The sequence below is a fragment of the Ornithodoros turicata genome, chromosome 4, assembly GCF_037126465.1.
Source record: "Ornithodoros turicata isolate Travis chromosome 4, ASM3712646v1, whole genome shotgun sequence".
Taxonomy (NCBI): Eukaryota; Metazoa; Arthropoda; class Arachnida; order Ixodida; family Argasidae; genus Ornithodoros; species Ornithodoros turicata.
In genome coordinates, this window is record NC_088204.1 from 21793285 (window position 1) to 21813727 (window position 20443).

Sequence of the window (20443 nt, forward strand, 5' to 3'; positions counted from 1 at the left end):
ACAAGTAAGGACAGACACAACACGGTCTTGGTTGAAGTTCAGTGCCGTGTTGTGTCTGTCCTTATTCGTCGTCTCAGTAGTGGGAGTTTTCAGCATTTAACGCTAAGTGGAGGTGCCCACGTGAAATGTTCACTACCTCACTGTGTATAGTCAATACAAAAGTACACACACCGGGGCAGTATAAAAGGGTATTGTACTTCAAGTGCCGATTAAAGAAGATGCCCATATGGCTAGGTGGGTATAAGACTTGAGTTTAGATTGAAGCAATTTTTGCGGAGGAATTTCGCTTCGGATTAAATCAATATAGATTTCGACTGCGGGGTGGGGGGGTGGGGGAGATGTTTATTAAGAAACAAAGCAAGGAAAGGTCAGCCAGATGGAGGTCGGCTTGCTATTCCAAAAATGGGGAAGAGAAAAGAAAAGGGGAAGAGAAAAGAAAAGGGGAAGAGAGAGAAGAAAAGGAAAGGGAAAGAAGAAAAGGGAAAAAAAGAAAAAAATAGAAGGGGTTTATATTATTGCCATTTATACGGATATGAGCAATGAATTCTTCTTGTCCTCTTTGACGGGGCATAGGGCAATGAGGCTCATGCACATGACGTCGCGCGCAGCCTTTGAGCCACGTGACTCGGGAAAACATGGGGATGCGTCGCAAGGCGTCGTACTGGGGGTCGAATGAGGCAACAGCGTGTGTTTTTACAACATCCCCTCATAATTACACACAACTCACGGCATGCCCTCCTACTGTGACTCCGGTGCGGCAATATGTTTTCCCGAGTCACGTGACCAAACGTGACGTCACTGCACCAGCCTCCCTTTGCTTGCGCACTGAACGGAGAGCGCACATTCGACACTTCTTCCGCCTTATCACCGCTTTTGAGACGCAACGAATGAAAGCTAGCTATAAGCTAGCTTTCATTCAGTATTCACTGTATGTATTCGAGCGGTCTTCGGTTTCAGCGGAGCGCGAGATCACGTCTTCAGGATCCACTTTAATGAGCGCTCAACGGAGCGAGTCCTGTAAGGCTTCCTTGCCCTGTGCTCGTTCCCAGGTACACTGAATGAGTTTCTCCCGGGGGATACCCAAGGTATACCCAACGTTCACGTCCCAAATGAAGCGCACGTGTAGAGGTCACTGTTACGCACCAGCTGTCCATATGACACGTGTGACAGCAATTCATGTAACTCTGTGCAAAATAAGATGTCCACAACGGCAACAACAACAACTTTGTTTTGAAGATGATAAATGGAGAGCATTGCCCAATAAAAGGGGAAATATTCTGTTTGAAACGTGCAGGAGGGGTGTTCTTCTCTTTTCTTTTTCTTTTTTTTTACAGTCTGCTTCTTCGGCCTCAGTTTTTGACATGTGCGGGTGCTGTCAGCAAGTAGGGAACCCACCTATACATCGCAATCGAGCCTTTTGGTTCTTGGGCAACTATCCTGTTGTCTTCGTAACTGCAACTAACTTTCGGTTACGTAACAACAACAATAAGTACATCTAGTGATGATGAATGAGGAAATTTGCCACTTAATTTTGTGACTCGCCACACCAGAGCGCAATCGTATCCCAACAGCTCAATATCACGGCCCAACACATTGGCTGGGTGAGGATAATATCCAGCCAATACTGGACCAAGATATTGTGCTGCTTGGCTAACCATTGCGCCCTGGGATAGTGAGAGACAAATTAACTAGCAAATTGGACCACAAAATTGGACTGATTGGCAGTACTGGACCAATACTGAACCAATATTACGGATGTCCAGCCAATATTAGGCCAAGAATTGCGCAGCTTGGGTAATGAAATGTGTGACGATGGGCGATTGATGATATTTCGTCCATCCACGTAAAATGCGTAGCTTTATTGGTAGAAAGGCTGACTCATCCTAAATCATTTTCGTCCTTAATCGACATCATCCTTCTTTCAGTTTTCGTTATTTTATCCTTTATTTCCAGGTTATTCTCTTTTTATTTATTTTATTTTTATTTTCTTTCTCTCTTTTTGTTTTGCAGAATAGCAAGCCGACATACCGTTTGGCTGACCTTCCCTCCCTTTTTTCTTCCCCCCCCCTCAAACGCCTCACGCACAGGTATGCAAGAAATAGAGCAGAATGTCCCCGTGTGTCTCTCCTCGAATAACCTGTAGCGGACTTTTATGGCATTCGTGCCCTTTTCAACATGCATAGCGGGCTTCGATCCGTGCGGGTTTTGTAGCGTATCCCCGATAACCATCGCGGTCCTCCCGTTGGCAGCTATGACTATGCATAGCCTGTGTCTATATTTAACGTCGACACGTTTTATCTGTTCTATAAATGGTTGAACCTATACGTGCAAGTATGCAAGATAGCGTAGTTAAGGACAAAGAAAAACAGGAGACAAATTCGACAGAGGGAGGAATGAACGCTACTCTTGCGTATCGGAGCCATCGAAACGGCTGCTCTGCGTTTGACCGTTCGCATTTTGCTTCTCGGACATTCCAATGTCGCACTGTAGCCGTTCTGTGACGAAATAGTGGTTTGTCGTGATGTGATGTGATAAAGGAAAATGATTTGTCGTACTTATCGCCTTATAGTGTCTCGTATAGCCCATCGATATGGTCCTATAGCATTTCCATCTAGGGTTACATGAACAGTACGTGTTATATTTCATTGTTTGACACGTAATCAGTCGAACACGGAGGCTGATCGCGTGAATCGACATCACCCACTGAAGCTCGGGTACACAGTTTCTCTATCATTCAGCAAACCCAAATATGTCCGCTATAAGTACTGCTAAAAGGTGCCCAGGAACTCACCGCAAATTTCAGAAAATACTTTTCGACAGTGGAGTGCTTTCATCACTTTATTTGGCCCGAAGCAAAGAAGAACATCAGGAACGGAAACACGGTCTACGGGCGACACTTGTGTGATATTTGACGTGATACTTACTTTTAGATAGCGATTCAGCATTTATTAGAGACTTTTAGTACATCGTACGCAAAGGCGATAGCGTACGTTACAGATAGCGTTGGTGGTTGCGCGAAGCTCTCTTTCTGTTAAGGGCGTGCGCAGAACCATCAACGCTATCCCTTACGTACGCAAAGGCGATATCGTACGAATTACTAAAACTCGCTAATATCGACAGGCTTGGACGGTCACACTACTACCTCGTCTCGATTCACGCCGTGAAGGCTGATTCACATTACTGCGTTTGCGGCTGCGCACGGCGTCTGACGTGTGCCTTCGTTCCATCCTGAAGGACGTTCCGTTGCAATGATTGGCGCTCAGCGGACGTAACGTCCAAGCGCAACCGTAAACGCAGCAGTAGGCAGTTTTAGGAAACCGTTCCCAAGCAGCACAATGTACTGAAAGTCGAGTGCAATAGGAGTGGACGGTATGTGTCTTATCGATGTTCTTGAGTTTCAGGAGTCTGTTCAAGGCCTTCCACCTACCCGTCCGCCCCTATTACACTCGACTTTCAGTACATTCCCAAGCAGCACAATGTACTGAAAGTCGAGTGCAATAGGGGTGGACGGTATGTGTCTTATCAATGTTCTTTATTTTCACCAGTCTGTTCAAGGCCTTCCATCTACCCGTACACCCCTATTGCACTCGACTTTCAGTACATTGTGCTGCTTGGGTTGTGCTGCTTGGGTTGGTAAGGTTATCGTGCCTATCGGAACCAATCGCAGTCGCGTGTGTCTCAGAATCTTATCCACTGATTGGTTCCGCTTGATAGTATTCGACGCAAGCGCTATGAACGGTTTGCTAAAACTCTCCTGTGTGAATCAGCCTTTCCTGTTTACCGTACACGGTTAGTCAGGCGTGCATTACATAAGCAAGTCCGCGTTGCCGCACAATGCTTGTTGAACACTTTTGCCTGATTCACGGAACACTCCATGATTACGCATCAAGGTCAACGCCTGCATTCTACCGGTATATCAAAGCGATGCTATATTGAGGGACGAAAGCCTACGTCATGGTGGCAGAAGCGACCCCTCCGTACATTATTACATCCTCATGTACAGGATGGCCTTTTAAGCAATACAGATATAGCTTTAAGGATAGAGGCTATTTATTTTTTAAAAAACAATGAGGCCAACAAAGATTAGAGCACTGCACGGGCCTAGATCTATCTGTCCGACCCGTACTCGAAGCCACGAAGACTTGACTGCCCCTTGCCAACACCTCCTATAGATAGCAGAAGGCCTGTGTCCTACGTCACACAGGGATGCCTGCTGTTACAACTGTGGACGCTGCTATGACGTCTACGAAAGAGCGAACAAGAGAAAAGCTCGAAGCAGCTCGCAAAGCAGCTCGCAAAACTGATGCAGGTCCCCGTGTGTGACGTAGGGCGCAGGCATTCTGCTATCTACAGGAGCTGTTGCCCTTGCCCCATCCCGCAGCCGAAGTTTCAGCCCGGCCCAGGCCCATCCCTACCCGAATCTGATCGAACAGATTTATAATGTGATCCGGACAGACTCATAATAAAAAGTCACTCCCGTGTCGTCATGTAAGGCTTACGCGACAAAAATGTCGAGGGGAAACGACTGGTGTAAATGATTTTTTTTATTCCGTGTTAGCGCCGCGACGCAACTGTGGCTATGAGCGGCGTACAGATGTGGACATATGGAGAGAGGACAGCAGGAAGAAGTAGGGGACTTGGGGGTTGCGTCCAGGACCGACTTCTGGGGGAGCTGTGCCGACATTCGTCTGGGAAGTCTTCGGAAAACCCAGGGAAAACCGCAGACAGCACATCCGGTGGTAGGATTCGAACCCACCACCTCCCAGTCTTCAGCACGGCCTTGGCTACCACCAACGAGCAGGACACGTTAACCCGCTCGGCCATGCCGCTGGCGAGTGTAACCGTGAGGCTTGTCATTATGTCCTTCACAGAACTTCCCCTATAGAAGTTGGGGTAGAGTATCGCATTTTGCGATTGCACAAACACCCGTATTCAATAGCTACTTGCGTCGCTCTTGGGTACTGGAACACCTCTAGTGGTTCGTCGTATAAGGTCAAACAGACAAGATTGGACGAAGCACATTTAGTAACTGCATTTCGTACTTATAGCAAATGTGTCACACATTGCTTCCAAGACCAACTGAAGAAGCAACAACTGATACTAGAAAGTAGAAACACAGTAAAACTACGCATATCAGCAAACTATCGAGACGCCAGCGGGGTCTTCTATCCGCTAGTTGATTTCTCAGCGCGAATAGCGGAGGGATCTGTTTGAAAACAAACGTCCTCGTGATACATTTCCTCCACCCATAGCGACACTTCGACTTCGCTGGTTCTTCACATTACATAAATAAATCTTCACATATGATACATTAAATGATTTTACGAAATTAGTCATCTGGTGCTTCGTAGGTTCCCCCATGTAGGCATAGGTCCTCTTGCAAAGAACGGCCGCCTTTGCCGTACAACGCACCTGCTGCTACAACAGCGCTACTCTCGTTTGTGCACAGCCAAGGTTAGGCTAAGCTATTTGATACTGAGAAGAGCGCTGGCCAACTCATCGTTACAGTGTTTGGCCGTCGAAGCTCCTGGACATTTCGTTATGGGTACAGGACTGATCTCTTGTCTTCATCCGTGTCGCATGGTGTCAATGCTGGTGCGGTGCGCCACAGCAACTGGACCAACGCTGCTGTAGAACTGCTATCCCATCTCAAAGCTGTCCCCACTTGCATTGCGTTTGCGACTCCATGGCCTATAACATCATACTTCTCATTATCATCCCTGTCTCCTCGGTCACAACAACGACAACAACAACCGATAAATCGTGACTATGACATTGGGTGATTCACCGCTGGAGAGCAGTACCCTACCCCATTGCATGCGGTCACACCGCTCATGTAAACCTACACTATAAGAAAAAAAGGTAGAATTTCCTACCCACAGTTGCAGCAGGACGGTACTTCTACCATTTTGTGCCAATCCACACGCGACCTCTCCCCCGCGGGTATAAGCGGCGGCGTCCCTTTCCTTTGCTTCTCTCTCTCACGTTTGCTCTATAAGAGAAAATGGTAGAATTTCCTACCCAAGCTGGTAGAACGACAGCTTCTACTCTGTAGTTTGCTTCTACTCTGCAGTTATACCCAAAAGGTAAAACTGGTTGGAATAGACATGTGGTTGCAATGCAGCTCTACCGAAATGGGTAGAAAATCATACCTTTTTTTTTTCTTAGAGTGTAGCAATACTCACAGCTCCAGTGTCTGCTCCGACCATGGTGGAAGAAATGTGAGGAAAGTTCCTATTCCAACCAAGAAGTGTATCTCAAATTAGCAACCATTATGGGTATATGGCAGTTCTTGCTTTACGGTTGTCCATACCATTTGAAACGATGGAAATTGGTCTTCTGAAGCTGGAACACAGAAGAAAAGACAAACACACAAACGTCAAGTGCCTAAAAACAATGAATGAAGAAGGAAGGAAAGTTAGTTAGCATTTGAAAGTTAGCTTCGAAATGTCGATAGCGCCCAAGGTGGAGTGTGCGAAGCTTTCTTATTGACCCACTCAGATAACGTGACTCTTGCGGGTTCCTAAAGAATCTAAAACTCACCCTCGTTTGCCACTTGCCCCACACTTTTCTCCTCTCTCGGATACCCTTAGAGCGCCTCCTTGTATGCTTTCTTCATGGATCCGAGAAGCACGGTACCACTTTGTTTTATAGACATTCAATTTTAAACAAAATCTTTGTCGCTTCTCATGCTCATAGACATAGGGCACACGGAAACAATTAGTGATTTTCCGCTGTCATTACAACGCAACCATTATGTACCGGCACTTACGGTGATTGTGACGTCGCTTAGCTCGGTGATAGGTGAAGTAATGCAGCTGTTCGTAACACTTCCGGCATTTGTGTTCTGTACTTAACGGATGATACACCAGGTGTTTACGTTTAATGTCGTCCAACAGTTGCTACCTGTCAAACGAAGCCGAGAAGCAATCTGTATTTGGAGCCATAGCAAGGGAACAATACCGCCGTTGTTGTCAGCAGAGTCATTAAATGCATAATGGTGCCAATTGCGTTCATTTACAATCAACCTTAGTGGAAAAGTGACTGCAAAGAAAATGCGCGTTCAAATTCTTCGAAAGTCTTACAATGTTCAGTTAGAGAATAAATAATACACGTGTCATTTAGGCGCGAAAGAGTGATTTCACTCGTAATGAGAAGAGATCCCTCCGTACCTGAAACCCCCTACGGACACCCCGATGCCCTGAAGCCAAAAAGCGGATGGAAGACATAAGGAATTGAATTACATTGAATCTCATGGATCGCCACCTACTTATGGACTGCCTGCCAGCCGCAGCGCGAGATCTTGCAGCACGGAAAGCATGCAATCGACCACCGCCCCTTTACCATAAGCAAGATGCTGGGGCCATGGTCCAGTAGCGTTCATTCCCCAGGGCGTCAGTCGAGACGTTGCCCACTTCTGTGAGGCTGACAACGGCAAGCCCTTTCATCATCACCACCACCACCAGCGTTCATATATGCACCAAGGTCTCCGTCATCTTTGGGATTTCCTGTCATCAACAGGCCTCCCCACCCTGCTTTGATCACCTGAATCCTCATCTCCGTCGTCATCTCTCACTATCTACAAATGGCAATCTCATCGTCTCTTTATGTGTGTGTGTATGTGTGAACCTCATGGTGTGGCAGTGGACCGGAGTTCCAAGAGGATTCCTGTCCGTGTCCTCTCGAAGCGACAACAATAACTTTGAGTTGATTTCTGCATATCAATCCTTGTTCTGCCTGGTTTGAAGTGTGCCAGAAGTCTGTGATGCATGACTGTGAAGTCCAATCATCTGCCGTCTACCTCGGTGGATAGTTGCTCACAGCCGCAGAACTTTTCTCCCTCTTCGTACCTAAGAGAGTGACGCCATGCGGCATTTCTCTGAATTCTTATGGTAATCTTACAAAACATGTATGTGCGGTAAGTTAGCGATCTGGTGCCCAGGAAGGATTCCTATTAATTCCCGAACAAACCCGAGGGGGAACTCCGCACCTGTGATGACGAAATGGTGACGATTACGATCATGACCATGCAGGATAAAAAGCGCGCTGTCAATTGGGTAAATGGACGAAGCACAAGCAATGCCTCGAACCACCTTATAAAAGAGAGACTTGGGGAAAGGTAGCTGGCTGCGCTATGGGCCATACAGGTCTATGCCGATTCATTAAATAGGCGTTCAAAGAGGCCGTTGGAGGACCCGTTGAAAGGCCTTTGTCTTTCAACATCAGCAGTCAAGACAAGGCTTACATGTTTGCAAACTCCGCCATGCATGCCGGGACTGCAAGGTGACTGGTAGTGGGGTCGGTAGCCGTTCGAACTAGCACAACTTCGATGGCTGAGAAAAGCGTTGCGACTGTGAGTCGTCGAATGCTGACATCCGTGTAATTCTGGCGATGCATCGTGTCACTACCGCAGCGGTAGAGACAAACTTGCTTCAAACTTGCTTCAAACTGAAAGGCTTCAGCTGACGGAAAGTCTTCCAGATTATGGATGCTTAAATGTTGTGTTTGTCTTAATCGTTCTTTCAAGACCTGCTATTAACGTTGCGTTGCTTCGGAACGTTTTTTTGTCCCTGAGTGAGCCTTCGATGTGGTTCAGGATAAGGCTGCTCTGAGGGGCCGGCCTTTGTAGCCTTTTGAAGTATACGCACCGACAAGAAACCGTTAAACAGAACTTCAAAATTACCCTGCAGCACGTGCAGCATGTCAACAACAACATTAGTTCAACAACATCGCCAGGGGCGATACTCTACCCCGTTGCTGGTGGTGATGTGTGGAATGCAATCATGTGCCCCCTCACAATAGGGATCGAAGTCCTGTGGTGTCCAAGAAGGTCAAAAGAGCTTTGAGGGCAGAGCGTTGGTGGGCTGGATTTGGCCGGGGACTAAGCAGTTTTGAGAGAGAGAGGAGAAGGGGGGGAGGGAGAGTCAGGCTGATTAAGAGACCTAGAGAGTGCGGTTCGGGGTTGGTAGGCAACATGTTGCCGTGTAATCTACTCCTAATTACAAAAAGAATATCGCGCATACGATCAAGTGCACGAAAAGCACCTTGTACACTGCAGAAAGGGCATGCTGGACGATATCCTACTCTCAGAACTTCTTTCGCACCAGAACCTGAAAACGGCGGCTAATTGTGACCTATGACGCTATATAGACGCCTGGGGAGCTGTGGGTTTTGGGCTGGTTGTTCGTAGGAAGGTTAGAAGGACCTTGCGGGGGGTGGTGTTCTCTGTCGGACAATATCGAGCTTCATTCGGTAGTTTTTTTTTTTTTTTTTTTTTATGAGCATTAGCTCTTCCGATTTACCATTTCCCCTTGTCATTTGAAAAATCTCCCACGAGGAAATCGATATCACGGCATTATGAGCTGATGTACGCTGTTGAACATTATTTTCAGGGGTATGACGAAACCTTCCGTTTAGGAATCCGAAACTTGTTAAGGGTGGGTGAAGTGTATTGATTTTCATGGGGACAGGACCGAACAAAATAAGGTCTCGTTCCTGTAGTTGTTACTTACCGCGTTAGGCTTGGAACTTATTGGTCGCTCGTCGTATTATATCTTTGAAGAAGGAACTATTGCAACGTTGCTTTTACCGCACATAAAACCAAATGCGATTAAAAATGATTTGTCGACAAGAAACAACAGCGACAACATGATGCTGACGATATTGGCACGAGGTATTTCATCATTGGAGCTGCGGCACCCGACCACTGCATATTGGATATTGTGAGGAAGAAGATACATCTTCGCCCCTCACCCCTCACTCATGGTAGAAACCAGTCGCTGGTGACTCGTGAAACTCCTACCCTCCCCAACAATATGCTAAAGCGACACCTTTTTAGACGACCTGAGCCCCTACGTCATCGATACGTTTCGTCGCCGTGCAAAGCATGCTGGTGGGCACTATCAGCTTTATCAGTCTATCAGCCAACGCATTTTTTCCTCTTCATGCCCTCCACAGCAAAATATAACCTCGAACCGGTCTTCTCGTGACGTCACATGTTTGTGAACAGAGGGTCGTCTATAGCGCCAAACATCGTGTACGTCCGTGCGTGTCTTTGTAGGACCACGTGACACTGCCACTACCACGTGATTGCCCGACTGTGTTTTGCGGTTACATTGAAATTGCGCAACCGCCGCAGTAGCGATGCAGAAATGAAATGAATAAAGAAACGTTTTTGCGAGACATCAAAAGCCTTTAAATACAAATTTAGTGGCATTTTCTTCAAAAATTTACACCTTTACGATGGCCATAAAGATATCGCATTCAAACGCATTTGGCACAGTGCCCAACAAAGATGCCGTCAATTTTGTGTGAGTGAGATGGAAATGAAACGGATGGACCACACACACGCACACGTGACAGGTGAGGCACGCATCAGAGGCATGCATTGTAGATGTAGACACACGCCACCCGGGGTGGGGGGGGGGGGGGGACATAAAGAACTAAACATGTTCAGCGGAACTGGAATGCCGTCGCATGACCTCAGGGGAAAAACCGAAACGGGAACGGCTATTCAGTTCCACTTGACAGACGTGGGAAGTAATCGTTTTGCACTGTAATATTATTTTTCTGTAATATATCTGAATACTTGCGTCGCATGTTGTGTCTGTTGTATTTGTATCCGTATTGAAGTACAAGTAATTGCAGTATAATATTTAGTATTAAGAATTAGGAAGTAGCGGCACGCATTGTAATGTTCTATGACGTGTGATACTTACGGTGAGCTGCTGAGCGGCTATAGTACCACTGAACTTAGATACTGATACTGTATCAGTAGTGTAGAAAATCAGCGTACTCGCATAGCTACAATCTCATAAAGTGTTACTCATTCGTTTCATCCACGATTTTCATTATATTACACAAAATGTTTGTATTTCTGCTTTTTCGTGCCTTGCAATCCACGTCACATGTATGAAGGCAATATTGCTATTACTCGCATATTACATAGAAATATGAATGTTAGATACGATTCGAAATCACAGATTTTATTATATTGCTATTATAATATCCATCAAGAACAAGTAATATGTCCATGTATTGGAATAGAAAGCATGGGCCTTGCAGTCCAACCTTGCTCTGGTGTGTTGGCAGATAACCCGTTCTATCCCATCCAAATTCAACAGCAAGAGAGGGAAGAACAGATTATCGAACACACACAAGCGTAAACAGCCTATGTTGAACACTTCTGTTTGATGAAAGGCGGCCGCATGTACCTATAAATCGACTTATTGAGTCATCTGCAGCTTTATAGCACTCACTGCTTCATATTTGAAATCAGCATTCACAGTCAATTCGCTCTTTGTTGGCAGGTGATATGCAGACAGCTCTTCTGTCGACGCAATTCCGTCGAGTGCATTCTTTGCAATATTGAGGTCATAATGCAGAGACGGAGTCGGTCAATGATGGTGCGATAGCCGTCTTGGCGTAAAAGGCCCTCGAACGAATCTCTCGGTTGTCCGGGCTTTTTTTCTTCTTCGCTGGCATCAAGTGGAGCAACGAACGGATGACCACACAGACCAAACTTCGTGTCACGGATTGTTTTCGAGCTGTAACGGTTTGCGAAGGTGTTCCGATATATTGCCGATCGGGTGGCGATTCGTTTCGTCTTTCTGCTGGTGTTTGGTGGGGTTCGCATTTAAAGATATTGTAAAGCGAAAGAGGTGCAATCTCAGAAAATGTAGCATGAGGTCACAATTTTTCTTCTCAGTTGTATTCGTAGCGTTTTAGAAAATTAAAATTAAAACTGTACCGGCAACGCTGTGTCGAAGTTGCCGCCAACTTCGCACGTGTCGGCTACGTAGCCATCAGGAGCAGCAAATCAGTTTCAGCTTATTCCTTACATTACATTGAATCCAGCCTCATGGGTCGTTCTGTGCGGGCAAACCAGATAGGGCGTGTCACGATAGCGAAAAAGATGCGTGAATCGAATGCTATAGTGCAATATGCTACACGAAACGTCCCGACAGTCTCAACGTCCGTCTCATTTTTAATTTTTCTTCTTTTCGTTGCGCAGTTGCGATATTAGTTTCTCCTCAAATCTTATCATCTCTACATGCTTGCCATTATGTCGATACCGCAAGAATTGATAATTTTCAGTCTCGCTTAACATATAACTACGTCTAACAGTGTAAATGCTAAATTGTAGATAAACAGATATTTTCTCCTCCGTTATAAGTGTTCTGTCCGCCTGCTGCAATTATTTCGTATGGGTTTTCTAACACCATACACATCTCTAGTTCACTTACTGTTTTATAATTAACGTATCTTTTTTTTTTTTTCATTCCAGGTGAGTACACTGCCGTCTACCGAGTTGTTGTGAATTCACCCATACGTGATGCCTATTGTCTAAAAGGGGTAAGTCATTTTTCGTTTCGTGCTGGTACTTCACGGTTGGTTAAGGGCAGAAAGCGCGTGGAGAGGCTGGCTGGCTATTCCGAATGCCCAGACAGTAGAGAACACGTTTCTGCGTTTCTAAAATAAGGAGTACTCTCTGACAGTCTTGAGCGTTGATGTCAGAGAGTGGAACACATCATGTCGATGGGCAGCTGTCAGATCTACGACATCGTTCGTAATGTAGAGTAGACTACTGTTCAGCGCAGTCTTGGGGAAAAGTTACTCGAGAAGGTAACGAGTTAGAGTTACCGTTACTACACGAATAAAGTCACTATGTTACAGGTACAGTTACTCTGCACAAATAGAAACTAGCTAAGTTAAAGTACAAGTAACTCAGTTATTTCGCAGTTACTTAAAGAAAACAAAAAACAAGGGCTCCGGTTCAAAAATCTTTGTTCTATATTATTCGCCAATGCAATGGGAACTATACTTGTGCTACTCGGCTGCAATTATTCTCTTATAGCTGAATGAATGGTTGAGTGGAGTTGTGGGTTTCGCGTTCGAGACCTCATTATCTGGTGCGTCTGGGAATATTGTGTTTGTCACCGCCTCAACTGTCAGCCTTTATGATCCGCTGGGGTTAGAAGTATATACTAACATGTTTAATGCCTCGGTTTACGAAGACCACGCACAGAATGTGGCTTTCGAATGCGGCTTTCGGAGCTAGTGCAAAACTGCTAGTGCAACCCAGCGCTTCGTTTGCCCTACAATGCTGTCGTGTTTTCTATAGAATCTTCTTTCCGTGACCCATATCCTGGGCTATGCCTACCAACCTGTGGAAAACCGAGAATTGTCAGGAAATTTGACAAAAAGCATCTGAAATCAGGGGAAATTGCGGACAAGTGCCGTGACGACGTGCAGCGAATCGCGAGTGCAGATCAGTGGTTGAGCTGCCACGCCGCAGCCGCGTTTACCACGAGTAGTCAATACTACGAGCTCTGATGCAGAAAAGTACACTCTTAAAAATGAACTTCACCGCATAGCACGCTCCTAGCCAACCATCGTCTCGAATGATATCGTTTTCTGCCCTGATTTGTTGAAAACGGGAGGCGTACACCTTTTTATGACGCTTATGCTGTTCATAATTGTCACAAAAAAAAAAGCGTACGCCTCCCGTTTTCAACCAAACCAGATAACGATATCATTCGAGACGATGGTTGGCTAGGAGCGTGCTATGCTGTGAAGTTCATTTTCCTGGGTTTTCCTGGGTTTTCCTCAGACGCTTTCAGACATATATCGGCACAGTTCCCTTAGAAGTCGGCCCAGGACGCACATCCCCCTAGGGCGTCAGTCGTGACGTCGCCCACCTCTGTGAGGCCGACAACGGCGAGCCCATTCACCAGCACCACCACCATCATTTCAAAGAGTGTAGGGCAGCCTCACTAATACTCAATAAATAATGTGTTTTTCGAGATATCTGTATGAAAACGTAGCAGCAGGCACCAAGCTCCCTTTTGCTTTGGTCAGGGAATCCGCTCGACATAGTCAATGAAAACCTGGAAACGTCAGGGAATTTACTGAAGGCTGCAATTTTGTAGACACCCTGACATCATATAAGACAGTGAAGATTGTGTGGATTTGAGAATCAAATTTCCGAGGTCAACGAACAAATAGATAAAGTGAATGAATAAAAAAGACGAAGAAGAAGAAAGCATGCACGCCAAGAGCAGCCGATCATTGCCGGAACAAAAAAGTCTGCGCTGAGGTAGATATCCTGCGTTTCATTTTACCGCAACATCGCCCAAACAACAGTCGGAAAACGAAACTGAATTCAACCCGAGGACTATACTTTCCTCCCACCGGGATTACACCCGATGTGAGTGCTTTTTTTTTTTTTTCTTCTTCTTCACGAACCTTGCGGTCGGCGACCTTGCGGCGCTCTGCAGCGTCTCACCCTTTGCGAATTATATAGGGTCACTCGAGAATTCCGGGACCGCGTCGCAGCGGAAGTCACCGGCCCCAACTCGACGCCAATACCGTGAAGGAGCATTCATAAAGCCGCCGCGACGACCTCTAGCTCTCTTTTTTTCATATCTTACCCGGCATTTTTCATTCCATCTCCATGTGTTTGTACACAGGCGGGAAGCAATAAAACGCACGCGAGCTCCCTGATGGATAACAGGTGAGAAAGACTCGGCCCGAAATGCGCGCCTCGGACAAAAAAGAAAGAAAAAAAAGTGCCCTTTAAGTATAAGCTTGGAGACAAAGAGTCATTGTCGCGTGCTGGTCAGCTGGCTTCCGGTCTGCAGTCTGTCCACGCAGTAGGTAGCTCCCGGAACTTCCTCATCCATACGGTATCAGATTCTATGAGCGCAGATATATATATATATATATATATTTGTGTTCTTTTTCTTTTTGAAGCTTTTCATAAAATACGAGACGTTCTACTTCAGGGGTTGTTATAGCAGCTAGCTAAAAGGAGCTAAAACGAGAGGTCAGTCCTGTGGCCGTAAGGAAATGTCCAAGAGCTTCGATGGTCAGGCGCTGCAACGATGAGTTGACCCAACGACCAAGTAGCACTCCTAGGCTTTGTCTGTAACTTTGCCTGTTGGCGAACGCGTACGGGAACGTTGTCGTTCGTGGGAAGCACCGTGGAGGAGCACTTTTGGTTCAGTGTTACACAGCAGAGCAAGTTCGAGCGTAAGGAAGCAAAGTAGATGAATGGATGTTTGATTAGATGCTTTGCTGCTGATATCAGGTTAAAAGGTTTATGGGCTAGCCCAAGCAGCACAATGTACTGAAAGTCGAGTGCAATAGGGGTGGACGGGTAGGTGGAAGGCCTTGAACACACTCGTAAAACTAAAGAACATCGATAAGACACATACCGTCCACCCCTATTGCACTCGACTTTCAGTACATTGTGCTGCTTGGGAGGTTGTTCAATCCTAATAGATTAGATGGGTTCTCGACTGACAAAAAAAAGGGGGGAACTCTGGGCTTCTAATGAAGGTCACGCAGGACATTGGGTGGGCCAGTTTCACCAGGACCAAAATGATACGTTGACAAGTCGAAAAAAAAAAAGGGATGGAGAGATAGGAATTTGGCCACGGACCAATTCTGCAACTAAGAAAAAAAGAACCAAGTAACGTCGACGTCACTTTCGCAAGCCATACCAAAACGCACGGGCTCCGCTATACTGCAACACCAGAATGTGCTGGCGGGTCCACAATTTTATACAAGGCAATGCCAATATGTGCTCAACATCAACGACATACGCAACGCCAAAGATATACGCTACAGCGGCAACAATCACAACATAGACTCACACACCGACAGTGCACACAAAACTAAACTTAAACCGAAACCACCTAGTAAACGGATTCTAAAGAACACTGCGCAATAAAATTCACAAGGGCAGCCAGAGCTGCACCCCTCTTGTTGGAGTGCAGCTCCGCTGCTGTTCCGAAAGTATGAAGACGTTGTGATATTCAGAACCGTCGTCCTAACTTCATTCATAAACGCACATTGCTTTCCAAATTTCCAGACTCCTTCGTGAGAAATTTGAGAAAAACTACCGGGCGGCGGTTCCACTTGTGACGTCATACTTGGAACTGCGCGGATTGGATAGCCACACCTAGCCAGCTCTGCCTGGCAACCAGTTTGTGTTTACACTCCGTCATGGCCGCTGTATCGTGCTGAAACAGCTGTCACGAGCTATCGGGGACCACCGCACCGTTTTATTATGTTTCTTATAAGGAATACTTCGTCTTCGAGCACGTTCTCGTTCTCAATAGCTTTGGTGGTGCTTTCTGCACGCGCAGCAAGTCCGCGCATAGTGCGCTGCCAAAGCTGTTGAGAATGCGTAAGTGTACGTCACACGTTAGGTGTTAGGTCTTGTTGGTAGCATGAAGCACAGAATGTCCGCTCACGACGGCCGTCGTTGCACAACGAGGCCATCCTGTAAGGCTTGTTAAAGAAGACCGGCAAAACTATCTTTGAGGCTATTAACGACAGCAAATATCACGGAACACACCCAAAACATTCACCTTCGCCCATTGATCTCCGCCATCGCATCGACGATTTGGCATTAGCCAAGCCACGAGCGCGGCTAAGCCAGGACGAAGCCGGGATTGGTCAGGGTTTGCCGACCACAGGACCGCCGTGCCAGAAAAATTTAAAAATTTGTTTCTTAAAAACTACAAACAAATGGGTGAAAATTTTTCACATGTATGCTCCCTGTGCGGAAACGAACGCACAGCCCAAGCATGGCTCCATTCTGTCGCAGTCGAAAATCGGCGGAGCTGAGCTTTAACTCCTTTACATTGTCAAAAGAGGACCAGAATAATGGTGTTCCATGCCACCGTAGAAATTCCCTTGCTTTCTTTTTTCTTTTTACAGACAGCAACAACTCGACGCACCTCTTTTATACATGGGAGACCATATGGAATACAAAAACTACAGGTGTGAGGCTCACAAACCAGCAATCCATCATGGCCCAATTCTCGCGATGATATCCATTAGCATAATGGTTTTAAGCTAGCCTCGCATTTAGCAGTGCATTCTTTTAAACCTTCTAACGGTATAGGTTACTTCATGAACGGACTTCCCCGCCTACAAAAAATGAATTTCATGCTTCCGTCATGGGGTAGCCCTCGCTCCGGGGAATACCGCTACTTTTCCCCTCCACGCGTCCACGAAAATATCAAATACAACGTTTCCTCCTTTACTCGCCTATACCTGGGCCCACTTGCACAAAAACATTGAGACAATTCCTCGGCGCTGCCTTCGGTAGCTTTGCCAGTGCTCTAAGAAAGTGAAGCGTCGAGGACAGACATGTGTGCAGAATGCACTACCGAAGCTACCAAGGGCAGCACTGAGGAATTGCCTGACCGTTCGTGCAATCGGGCCCTGGTGACAAGGTATCTTCACAAATCACTAGACATCTTTCTTTTTTCTTTTTGTCTCGGTTGGGTCTACGCCACCTAGATACCGAAGGCCTGCTTATTGCCTCCTCTCCCTCCTTCGCTACGTGGACATATAAGGTCAGAATTCGTCTGCTACTGCGATTCGCCGTTCTGCGAATTCAAGAACTCGCAAATGATTGCAACGAACTTGGAACCTGTAGACCTAAATTTGCAGACAAAAAGTCCAACACGTTTTCCAGAAAATCAAATCAGTCTTGAGAAAGGTATGGGTCCGTTTTGCGTTTTATTTTAAAGATTTCCCATTTAGTACTCGGGGACGTTCAGTCACTACTCGCAGACGACGGTGGTTCGTCTCCATGGCTACAACCGCTGAAAGCACGTTCGTGATTGGCTACCGCCGTTGAAAACACGGTCCTGACTGGCTGACTCTTAGCTGTTACGTCACGTCGACGAGTAAGCAGGTTTTCTCTCAGGGTATCGAACCGCCAAAAATACTGGTTCAGTTCGGGTTCGGGTTCTGGTTGCTTGGATTTCGTTCCGGTTCAGCCACACCAAAAATCGAACTGGTTCGCAAACCGGTTCGCAGCACCGAACCGGTTCAATGTTTCCATTTTATATCTCACATAAAACTGCTTTTATCAGGATTTGCATAGCTTATTATAGCTTACTGCCGTTGTCTGTATTGACGTTTTTAGTGGTCAGGTACTCCCTGTAGCGAGAGAAAGGAGAAATGGATGAACACTTCCAAATAGCATCCACGCTGATGAAGCCGTGTAGTCCGGCTACTTTCTCTTCCGAAAATCTCTCTCTCTGTCTCTCTCCGTTCTTTTTTTTTTTTTTTTCACACGCACAGTGCCAGCAAGATACACTTCAGGAAGCCTAATAAGATGGGCAGCATTTTACATATAGACGATGGTACTTGCCGGCACACTGCATTCGCATCGGAAACCGTACTGAAGCATGTCGAAAATGTCTCCCAGCCTTGCTCTGTCCGAGCCCACCAGCAGTGGACCAGTCAATTCACAATTCAAGGGCAACCCGTGTCACGACACAATTGCATTACCAGTAAGCGGAACTACATTTACTTTTCAAACCTCGACCAATCAAGCAGGCAACGTTATGCGTAAACTCCTTCTCCACTTCTCATGTTTCTGGCTTGTTTAATGAAATGTTGGGCGCTTGCTTAATCCATATTCGTCCTATGGAGGCACACAACGGGCCTACTCCATTCCTGCTTCATTCATTCCGCGTGGCGCTCCCTCTCTGAAGAGCAGGCCTCGCAGCGCGTGCCTGGGGCGCTAGCCGCGGCGCTCACAAGGACAACTGCCCTTCTTCGTGTTAAAAAGATGCTGAAAGCATGCTTACTATACGTCTTCGTTTCACTGCTGGGCGAAAAATCCGTGATATGGAGAGCAACGTGTCATCGCTCGGGGATTGAGAGGCACTTGCACTCTTGTGCTGACTTCTTTTATGTCTGAACCGTTTTGTCGCGAACCAGTTGCCGCTATTATTTCTTCCGGTTCTGCTCCGGTTCGGGTTCATCAGTGTCACGAAAATTTCGGTTCGAGTTCGGTTCAGGCAAAAATAACTGTTCGGGTACTGTTTTCGGTTCGGTTTCGGTGCCACACCCTGCTTTCTCTATCTAGGTGGTGTTGTATGGGTCACAAAAAACCGTCTCCCTATCGTCCTCAAGAAGGCCTACATTGGTCTCCGCAAAAAGAAGGTCATTGGTCTCCGCAAACGATTTGGCCAATCATCGCGGGAGATCGGTTTTGAGGCGACCAATCCGAGGCCTACTCCGAAAGAAAAGTAAATCTCAGTTTCTTTCGCTAATAAATCACGAGCGACACAACGGATCAATCCCGTTCCCTTTGTATTCATGTCAAGGTAACGGCATCTTTCATTACGCGAGGAGAATTTTTTTGCACTTTAGTTCCCCTTTCTGTCGCTTACAGTCATGCCGCCGCGCTAACGACGGGCACGTGTCAAACACTGTGCGAGGGGCCTATTAGATATAGGCTTAACGACCACCCACGCGCGGCTTCCGCTTCACTTTTACTGTTTCCTTTGTCTACCGGGAAAAAAAGAACAAGCAAAAACACTGGAGCAGACAAATACGTGCGCGCGAGTAGCTTTCTCGCTCTTTTCGAACGCGGTGGTATTTCAGCTCTAGCTATCGTCATCGCCATCACTACTTCCGCCCCCACGACAGGAAGTGAACGTCTTTTTTTGTGTCGTCTGCTATCTGAGAATCGTACAGACGTCTTCGTTCCTTCTTCTCAATGCGTCTGTGAAGAGTCGTCGAACTGCTTCCTGATTAGGCGGCGAATGACAGCGTCATCCGTGACGCGTAATTATGCTCCGCCTTCTTTTTAATTGGTGCGCGATTCGACAAAGACACGTTCGTCCTGTGGGTCGTCTTCGTTTTTAGAGGCGACTTGCAGTGCATGGCCACGGTTCGTTGAGCTGTTAACGCCGTATTGTTAAGTACGTGGACTGTGTTCCACTCAGGTAGGAATGACATGTTCTCGACCTCATACATGTCATGGTTCCGACATCGACACTATTAAATACACTCACAATTTGTTTTAGGGAGATTACGTAGGGTTGCAGCTTGGCTTTGAACATTCAACTTTTGATACATGTTTCGTAGGTTGCATATTCACCGATGTTCGCAATGTTTAAAGATATCTTTTCTAATCCAAAGTTAAGAACATTGTTATTCGTATAGATTCTGAAATTTGAAATAGAAAGCTTGAAAATTGATTGGTATAAATGCACACAATGCATCGGAAAATGAGTATGGTTTGTGCAACGTTGTTTGTGTCTTCCTGCGGCACCAGCAGACCCCAAAAGGTGGCGCTCGTGTAATTTTTCAGTGCTTCCATCTGGCTAGTATACATTCTCAAATCATCATATAGCTCCCATGCAGCTAAACTCGAGCCATCATATTTGTAACAAAACAACAATACGTGGCGATTTGTCGAGTCATAAGATAGGCTTCAGCTCCACTTCTAGTCGGACTGTTCGAAAAAATTCGTTTCTAGCGAACTTTTTCTGATTCGAACCGTGACAGGCACGTCATATAACAAACTAGAACAAGCTAGCTGAAACAAGGCTATAGACAGCTCGAAGATTGTGCTTCAGAGACAAGCTTTTCGCTTTATTAATGGGGTTACCTCTCA

At 46.3% G+C, this 20443-nt stretch overlaps 1 protein-coding gene and 1 long non-coding RNA gene across 5 annotated transcripts in view; one reads left to right on the plus strand and one right to left on the minus strand.

Annotated features, from left to right (window-relative positions):
• The window catches only part of LOC135391314 (uncharacterized), a 128805-nt gene that overhangs the window by 51087 nt on the left and 57275 nt on the right, over positions 1 to 20443 (plus strand). For 2 of the 4 annotated variants that reach the window (XM_064621549.1, XM_064621548.1), the window contains exon 2: positions 12287 to 12354. The exons of the other annotated variants lie outside the window; for them this stretch is intronic. The gene's annotated coding sequence lies outside the window, so the exon portion shown is untranslated. The remainder of the gene's footprint in view (positions 1 to 12286; positions 12355 to 20443) is intronic. 4 annotated transcript variants of the gene reach the window in all.
• On the minus strand, positions 4538 to 6756 carry LOC135391316 (uncharacterized). The gene is made up of 3 exons (XR_010421903.1): positions 6544 to 6756; positions 6186 to 6345; positions 4538 to 5691 (listed from the first exon to the last, which is right to left on the minus strand). It is a non-coding gene; the product is annotated as an uncharacterized LOC135391316 (long non-coding RNA).